Source organism: Myotis lucifugus, unplaced genomic scaffold (genome assembly GCF_000147115.1).
Source record: "Myotis lucifugus unplaced genomic scaffold, Myoluc2.0 scaffold_426, whole genome shotgun sequence".
Taxonomy (NCBI): domain Eukaryota; kingdom Metazoa; phylum Chordata; class Mammalia; order Chiroptera; family Vespertilionidae; genus Myotis; species Myotis lucifugus.
The window spans coordinates 41,457-51,284 of NW_005871474.1; the positions used below are offsets into that span (position 1 = coordinate 41,457).

A 9,828-nucleotide genomic window follows, 5' to 3' on the forward strand; every position below is an offset into this window, starting at 1 on the left:
TGGTGTGTGTGTGTGTATGTGTGTGTATATTAAATGTTATTACCTACCCTTCCCCAAGATCAGGTGTTTTCCTTAATAGTTTGTATTAGTGTCTACAAATGAGCTCATATACATATTACTTTGAGATTAAATACATAATTGGGAAATTTAAACAAACCGGGGGTGGAGGGTAGGAGGAAAAAGCATAGGCAGACAGTGTATTTGGGAGTAAAATACCAAAACATCTGTCTTTCCAAGTCAGCTGTCCATTTTCCAGGTTGAACTTCAAGGAAATTCTTTCTTTATTGCAAACGCGACCCCAAAGGCACTGGACAACTTCCTCACTACTGTCTCACTGGTGGCTCCAGTATTGCTACCAGCAAACTTGTTCACTCCCTGGATAGTCACAGAGCCAAGTATGGGCAAAGGACCCCAACAAAGGCTGCTGGGACCAGGGACCTTCACCTTGGAGTGCACCTAGGTTACTTCAAGGGCAGCTTCAGTGCATCCCCACTGGGCCCACTGTCTTTACTGAGGGGTGCTGACAGCATAACTGTTTGGACAGTCTATGGCTGTTTGTAATTGAGAAGAATAAAGTGGACAAACTTTCCTTCTTCCACCTTTCATTATCTAAAACAGGCCACAGTAGGGAGGGGTGCTATTGAACCCTAGAATGAGGGCCTGGGATGGCAAAGCGGAGGCAGTTGGAAATAAAGAACTTGGACAGAAACATCAACCAGGCAAAGGAAGCCAGTAGGGAAAGAGCCACTGAACATATGGGACCACAGGGGAGCCAGTGACCCACCATCATCTTCTTAGAGCCACCCACTCAGCTCTGGGGTTGTAAGTGTGGCACCAAAACCTGGAGGTGGCAGGGCCCTGGGGAGGACATCACTGAAGCGCTCCGATGAGGTACAGCTTCTCCCTATGCCCGCTGGTGAGGATGGGGGCCTTTTTGTAGTGTTCCACCACCTGTCCCTGGTGGAAAACCTCCGCTGCCCCATGCAGTAGATACTGTATTTTTCCATGTATAAATGCTATTTTTTCCTAAAATCATTAGACTGGCGCTAGCCAGTTTGGCTCAGTGGATAAAGTGTCAGCCTGCAACTGAAGGGTCCCAGGTTTGATTCTAGTCAAGGGCACATGCCTGGGTTGTGGGTTCAATCCCCAGTGTGGGGAGTGCAGAAGGCAGCCAATCAATGATTCTCTCTCATCATTGATGTTTCTATCTCTCCCTCTCCCTTCCTCTCTGAAATCAATAAAAATATGTAAAAATTATTTTTAAAATAAAATAGTTAGACTGAAAATCGAGGGGCATCTTATATATGGAAGTCAGCTGAGGAGGGAGCTATGTGGGTACATAGCTGCCCATACCTTGTCAAACAGGCTTCCTCTAATCAGGAGCCTTATTGTTATTGATGTCAGTTGATGCCATAATTGGAGGTGGAGGTGGAGAGTTGTGAAGATGCAACAGGGACTGACTTTCTGAGCCCATAAAGATGTCAAAAAATAAAAAGATAAATACCAGTAAGTGATTGTCTTACTCCACAAAATTAAAAACTGAATGTAATCAGCTATGCAAAAGAGCATGGAAATAGAGCTACAGAGAGACCATTTGAACCTCCTCCCACTGAGTGTATTATCAGACAATGGAGAAAACAGGAAGAACAACTCCTTAAGATGCCAAAAAAGAAGATGGCCTTAAGAGGAAAAGCAGCAAAAATGGGAACAGAGGCTTAAGAATTGGATTATGGAGCAGTGCCAGAGTGGCTTATGTGTGTCAACTAAGCTTATTCCATGTCAGGCAAGAATGTTTGCAAGTGAAATGAATTCTGTTGATTTTACAGGAAAGGCAAAATGGTACTTCATTTTCATGAGGAGAGAAGGGTTGGCCAGGAGAACACGAATAAAGTTAACTCAGAAAATGCCACCAGCTTATGAGGATGATCTCACATATATAGACAGTGACTCAGAAGACAGCAGTGATATAATAGAATTTTAAGAAACTGATATGTCTGGAACTCATAGTGATGAAGAAGAGAGCAGTGATGCAACAGAGGCTGAATAAAGTGATATGCTGCATAATATCATAGTACTAGTATGTAAGCATTACCTGCGGTAATTACTAAATAAAAATGTGTTCTCTTTTATGTCTAAAATATTGATTTCTTAATTTGGGATTGGAAAAGTGGGGGCTGTCTTATACATGGGGGCATCTTATACACAGAAAAATACAGTATTCTTCACAAGCTGCACCTTAAAATGTTCATTCCTCTCTGATGCTTTGAGAGACACATGACAAGTCACTGGGTAAGATTTGCTGTCCCTAATAAGGATGTCGCCCTCTGGCATCCCTATGGAGGGCACACGTGGCCTGGTGGCGTGTTATTTCCATAGTACCAGCAAAGCACCCACTGCCCTTACCTCAGGTATGTGATGTATGAGGCATTTGACATGGACAAAGCAGGCCCATGGCTGAGGACCACATGTAGTTTTTTGGGGGGTGGGGGGTGGGGGAACACAGCCTGCCTGCCCCCAGGCATTTTTACATTTCCCCCTCTCCTGGTAGTTCTTGGTCTCTCTCTCTTTTCTGGAATTTGAGTTCTCAGTGGCCAAGATGAAAGGGTACAATTTATGGACCACATGCAGGATGCAGTGCCCTGGCCTTTGCTTGGGGATGAGCCCTGCAAAAGGCTGAGGAAGCTGGGGGACTCGGTGGCCAGCTTGTCCACCTCCTCAGAAAGTCGTTCTAGGGGAACAAGCCCAAAAGCCAGTTGTAGCTGCCACACCACCAGCCATTGCTCTACTCCTCCATGACAGTGACACCAGACTCATTTACCAGGATTAGTTCATCTGCCCCTCCATCATGTGGGCACATTTTCAAAATCCAGGATGTTGAGGTCCTGGATGCGGTTGGCACCACCTCCCCCCATTGTCAGGGTACTTAGCATTGGTCCTGGGTATTAGAAACAATCCCACATGCTGGTCATCCTCTTGGTATTGCCAAGGCCTAGTGTGTCCTTCAGGTTCTTCCTGAGGGAGCCTTCTTTAGGCCATTCTTCCTCTCCACATAGTTGGACAGGACCATGACTTGTCTGGTTGGCCACATCCTCACCCGCCACCACATCTTGGAGTCATTCAGCAGCCACATACACTGATTCTTCTTGATGTCAAGTTCCTGGTCCTGCTGGACAATTTAGTCTCCTTGGCTATACCAATAACTTCTGTCATCTTTCACAGAGCCCTTCTTTGGCACTCAGTTAGGAGCGATAATTGGAAAAACACAATTCCTCAAAAGGTGAATGTTTTAGCTGATTGCACCTCTGAAGTTACAAAGCTGCAGGTATTCCCCACATTCTCAAATCCCACTCAATCTCAGCAGAGAACTGTAATCTGGGAAATCACTTGTACAAAAGGAACATATAAACTCTGAAATGTCTAGAGTGGTAGGGCCAATCCACTCACATTCTCAGATGGTCTCTGAAGCTATTACAATGCTAAAGTCAGGTGCTTGATCAGCATCCAATAACCCACTGCATACCCTGGAGAGTTTCTAAGGCCAACATCACTGTCCTGTGCTAGTGCCTCCATGGCCCCCTTCACCAACTCCAGGATTTGCTCCAGCCTGACTACCCCAGCCCCACACCACTGGCCAATACTTATGTCTTTTAACCACTCTACTAGAGTTATTTACACACCATCGTTACTGTACAGCATATTCTGAATTTGATTATATATTTACCTTTACCAATGAGATGTATACTTTCACGTGTTCTCATATTACTAATTACCATTCTTTATTTCAGCTTAGAGAATGTCTTTTTGCATTTGTTGTGAGTCAGCTCTAATGGTGTTGAACTCCCTCAGCTTTTGTTTACCTGGGAGTAACTTTATAGCTCTTTCATTTCTGAACCTTTGCTGGGTAAATTATTCTTGACTATTTTTCTTTCAGCACTATGAATATGTCATGTACTGCTGCCTGAACTGTGAAGTTTCTGCTGAAAAATTGCTCATAGTTTTGTGGGAGTCCCCTTGTATGTGATCAGTCATTCTCTTGCTGCTTTCATATTCTCTTTGTCTTTCATTTTTGACAATTTTATTATAATGTGATAAGTGATGTCCTTTTACAGTTGAATCTGTATTAGAACCTATGAGTTTTGTGTACCTGGATGTACATACTTCTTTGCAGATCTTGAATTTTATATAATTTTCATGTCATGAAATAGTCTTCTTTGACTTTTTCAAACATTCTTAGGACACAGGTTGGTCATCAAGATTTGGCCATAGTTTGCCAACCTCTGGTCCAAAGCATAATATTAAAATATAACTTGTTAGAATTATTGGTGGTAGGGGAGAATTTTGAAAGTTTTACTAAATCAAGAGGATTCAGATATGTGGAATGCAAGCAGATCCATTAAAACCAGGATATTTTGGAGAACATCGCACCAAAAGACCTAAGCCCTCTCTTGGCACCTCAGGCAATCATAGGATTCAGAGTGGGGTGGGCCATAACCATGACGCAGAGTGGCCATATGGAAGATCTTCACTTTGCCAGAAATGTTTTCATAAGAAACAATAAAAGTGGACCATTAGATCATGATTCCAGAGGTGGGGTGGGCACCTGACAACCTAGTCTCACCAAGCAAAGGATGGAAATTGGCTCACGTACTCTGGAGGTCCAGCAGGTTTCCCAAGATGAACTGGGCTTCAGGATCCCAGGTGAGTCACTTGTATCATCACAAACATTCACCTAAGGAGAAAGGTGAGAGTCACTCAAAATATTCTGAAGGGAAGAGAATGTAATACTAATTTGACTTGGAATCTGACTAAGATATGAGCTTGGGTACCTTCCTAAGGGCACAGTCCCTGACATGTGCTCAGTCCTCACATTTCACAAACCACTTTCTCCTCTGTCCAGGTGGTTTTCCCCAGAAGCAGACCCTGACACTACATTGGAGAACAGGTGGTTTATTCAGGAACTGGTTCCCTGGAAGCACCATTAGGAGAGAGAAGTGGGAAGGGAAGGGGGAAACCAATGAAACCTGCATTGTGGGGCAACTGAGGTTCAATGTACTAGGGATCTTCAGGAGACAGTGGAGAACACACGTCAGAAATGTCTTTGCTGGGGGACAGGGAGCTGCCTCTGTCAGGGGTTAAGCACTCATCCTGGAGCTTTAATTCCCTGGGGCTTCTGGCCTGTCACATTCATTGCCTTGGAGAGAGCCCTTGGACAGATAACCTGAGGTGATTGTAGAAGATTATCCTTGGCATGTAATTCAGTGGTGGGAGCAAAGAGAGTTCTGTCAGGAATCAAGAGTATATGTTTCACCATCCATTATCTCCTTCACTCAACAATGACCACTTACAATTTATTAATAAAAAATTGTAAGCTTAGTGAGGCTAATAGCTCAGGTCATGGAATTAATGAGAGCAAACAGGTGTGTCTGTTTGTTCACTCTTTATCCCAAGCCTCTAAATCAGTGACTGGCAGTGTTAGCCATTGGTTAATATTTGAAGAAGGAAGAAATATCACCCTATGAGAATTATTTGCTTAAGCCAAAACTTGAGCAGGGATCTTCTCCCCAAAAACCGATATTTCCTCCACGATCTGAAAAGAATGTACCAGTATCAGCAGCCAGCACAGTGTGTAGCTTCAAGTGAGCTCAAAAAACAATTGTGGAATGAATAAATGAAGAAACAATTGAACAAATGTTCCATCTTTCTCTCCTTTCTCTAGGAATCAAAGAAAAATACCAGAACCAAAGGAGAGAGAGTTCCTGCCCCACACAGTCATGGAGAAATGAGTATTTGCACCAAAAATTCACAGAACTGCTACTTCTACACAGATCTCAACCCAGAGGCTATGACTTCCTGCTCAGGAGAAGATGGAATCATGAGGTGGTAGATGAACAAGGAAATCTGATGGAGATTGGAGACTTATTTGGCCCAGGCCTGAGTACCCAGGAGGAGCCTCCCACTGTCGTGGTGCATGGAGTTGCTGGAATTGGGAAGTCAACCCTGGCCAGGCAGGTGAGGAGAGCCTGGGAGGAAGGCTGGCTGTTCAGGGACCGCTTCAAGCATGTCTTCTACTTCAACTGCAGAGAGCTGGCCCAGTCCGAGACCATGAGTCTCGCTGAGCTCATCAAAAAAGACTGGGCTGCTCCTGATGCTCCCATTGGGCAGATCCTGTCTCAGCCAGAGCAGCTGCTCTTCATTCTTGATAACTTAGATGAACCAAAATGGGACTTGAAGGAGCAGAGTTCTGAGTTCTGTCCACACTGGAGCCAGCAGCAGCAGGTGCACACACTGCTGGGCAGTTTGCTGAAGAAAACCTTACTTCCCACGGCTTCCCTGCTGATCACAGCTCGGATCACAGCTCTGAGAAAACTCATTCCTTCTTTAAAGCATCCTCGCTGGGTGGAGGTCATGGGATTCTCTGAGTCAGCCAGGAAGGACCATTTATTCCAATATTTCACAGATGAGAGCCAAGCGATTAGAGCCTTTATCTCGGTTGAATCCAACCCGGCTCTCTTCACCATGTGTCTCATGCCCTTGGTGTCCTGGCTGGTCTGCACTTGCCTGAAGCAGCAGATGGAGCAGGAGCAACCACTCTCACTGACCTCCCAGACGACCACAGCCCTCTGTCTGCACTACTTTTTCCACGTTCTCCAGGCTCAGTCCCTCGGGACTAAGTTGAGAGGCTTCTGCTCTCTGGCTGCTGAAGGCACCTGGCAAGGAAAAACTCTGTTCAGCCCCGAGGACTTCAGGGAACACGGGTTAGATGGGGCCAACATCTCCACTCTCTTAAACATGGGTGTTCTTCGAGAGCACCCCACCGCTCAGAGCTACAGCTTCATTCACCTGTGCTTTCAGGAGTTCTTTGCAGCAATGTCCTATGCTTTAGGCAATAGAGTGTTGAAAAGTGGTTGCTTTAATAACATCAAAATTATAACAGACTTGACAGATGTATATGACAGGCATAACCTGTTTGGGGAACCAACCACATGTTTCCTGTTTGGCCTTTTGAGTGATCAGGGGATGAGGGAGATGGAGAGCATCTTCAAATGCAGTCTGTCTCGGGAGGGGCATTGCTCTCTACTGCAGTTGGCCAAGAGTGAGGTCCTTGAGAAGCATCTGAACCTACACCCATATTCTTGGCATTTGCTGCACTGCTTTTATGAGATTCAGGATGAAAACTTCATGAAAAATATTTTCACTTTCAATGAAATGAGGATATGTGTCCAAACTGACATGGAGCTCCTGCTGTTCACTTTCTTCTTTACATCCTGCCACCACATTAAAAGGCTTCAACTGAATGAGAGTGAACAGCACAGAAAAGCAGGAAGGACTTTCGGTGCATTTCTGTAAGTGCTCCCCCTCTCTCCTCTCTCCAGCTCCTCTGTTGGTATCACTGTCCTGGCCACTGGGGACACTCTCACTAAGCCAGGCCCCAGGGGCTAAAGGATTGATGTGACTAGTGACTTCTAACAACCAAATCTGACCTCCATTCTCTGTCCACCTAGGGTCCTCTGCAGCAGTGTCTGACCATGTGACCTTCCCTCCCTGCTTCTGGGCGGCCTGCTGTGGCCCTGCCTTGCACTGCTCCTTCTCTTCCTGTCTCTGTCACAATGGCTACCTTCTCTCCTGGGTGCACTTCCACCCCCATGCTGACGTCAGCTGCCCTCCACCCAGCCCACCTGCCTCTGATTCTCCCTCACACATGCTTCCTTCATGCAACAGCTCACTCAGCTGCTTCAGGCACCCCCTTGATGACTGTTGACTATGACATTGGTCCTAAGTTGTGTCCTGTCACCTCTGAATGTGTCTGTCTGAAAAGGAATCTTTCTTTTTCTCTACAAAACCAACTTCCCTGTTTGTTTCAATGATGCACTATTGCCCCAGGGACTCTGCTGAAACCCACCATCTGAGTATGACAGAGTAGATTTCTCAAATTACCCTCCAGCACCAGCAACACTGTTGACTTCCACATCTGGGTTCCCCACCTCAGTGGCAGTTTTGATACCTTTAGTCCTTTGAGGTGCCATCTCCCCTTTAAACGATTCACTCCATAAATGTGTATTAAGCACTGATTTTACACCAACTCTTAAAGGTCACAGATTAGTAAAGCACAGCCCTGTCCACTATAAACTCAAATCTGGAAGAGAAGACAGATATCCATCCAATAACTAGAACAGCCTGCAAAGTTCATGGTAAGAGAGGCATGTACCACTCCTGTCGGGCAAGAAGAGTGGATAAGCAGGTATTTAGTAAGATGCAGTGTAGAGGTGAGGTAGCTAATGACTGTGAGACTGATCCGTCAACCCCCATAATAGAGACTGAGGAGGGGCATGGGTCCCAGCTAATTCGGAGAGGGCAGAATAAGTGGCCCCGGTGTTACTTGAAAAGGAGATCGGCTTCCCTGCCACCACAATCGTTACTGAGGCTGTCCTGGTGATGTAAGTCTGTGGGGCCCTCTCGGGGCCTGGGCAGCTTCAATCTTTGGTAGCCAGTCCCAGGAGTTCTGGGAGCTCCAAATTGGATCCAGAAGGTGACCTTGCTGAGGTCTGACCTGGAGGGGCCAGACTACAGTCTGATTTCCAGTGGCCTTCCCTCCCACACTTTGAACAGGGCCTAGGGGGGCGTCTCAGGTTTGGGCAGGACTTGGTCCTGGGTACTTTCTTGTTGCATTTGAAGCATGGGCCTGGAGAAGGCTTAGCCCCTAACTTACCCTTGGTTGGAGGACCGGAACTTTACTTGGGGTTTATGAGACTGATGGCTAAGAGCTGAAAGGCCTTCGTCTGGGCCTCAGCCTTGGCCTGATCTTCTTTTTGTTTTTGGATTTGGGTCTCCTTGTCTCTATTATTAAAAACCTTAAAGGTCATGTTTAAAAGGTCCCCTTTGGGGTTTAGTTCCTTCTGGGCCTATAGGGTCAAGGTTGGTGTATTTTCTCATGGCCTGTGTAAGGCAAGAGAGGAAAACTGCAGGATTTTCATGTCTTTCCTGGGTTATCTCTGCTTATTTTTAATAATTAACTACTTTGTGGGCTGCCTTTCTCAGTCCTTCTAGCAGGCAGAGAACCATGTAGTCTCGAGACCTGTTACCTGTCTTCCCTTCCTGATAGTTCCATTGTGGGTCCCTGTTAGGGACAGCATCTGCTCTGACTGGGAGGGCAGAGGCCTGCCAGTGGAGAATATTCAGGTAGCCCTGGGCATGAAGCCAGATTTGGCACCAGCAATCTCCTAAAGGGGGCACTTTAAGGCTAGTGCCAGAGTGGGGGAAGGAAGAGAGCCTAAAACTTGCTCCAAGCGGGTATGAGATAGGATGGTGGCCGTAAGATCCGCTGGGTAGGGTGGCGGACTCTCAGGCTGTTGAGACTGAGGAGCCGTAGGCCTCGGGACTGGGGGATGGTCAGCGGGATCAAAATGGTGGTGGAGAAGGTTGAGAAGGAGGATTTGAGATGGGGGGTAGGGGCGGGGGGGGGGGGGCTTCGAGTGAGGAAGGAATATCTGTGAGGGAGAGCAGCTGTTACAGAGAAAAGGATGTGTCCTTGAGTGTAAGAAAGCCCGATATACTGGACCTCAGGCCATCTGCCCTGCCGCAGCAGAAGTTGTCAAGATCAGTGAGAATTTGGAAATCAAAAGTACCATTCTCAGGCCATTGGGACCCATTGTCTAATGTGTATTGCGGCCAAGCGGTATTGCAATAGAAAATGAGGCACTTGGGACATAAGCCCTGAGGGAACCCTAGGGCCTGCAGATTCTTAAGACATCCCAGGGGTGTGGTGCGGGGAATGGCTGACTGTGTGTTCCCCATAAGTGGACCTTGAGTCTAATCTCCCGTGGACACTAA

At 46.4% G+C, this 9,828-nt stretch overlaps 1 pseudogene; it reads right to left on the bottom strand.

Annotated features, from left to right (window-relative positions):
- Positions 1-870: 870 nt before the first annotated feature.
- On the bottom strand, positions 871-3,570 carry LOC111823236 (annotated as a pseudogene).
- Positions 3,571-9,828: the final 6,258 nt, after the last annotated feature.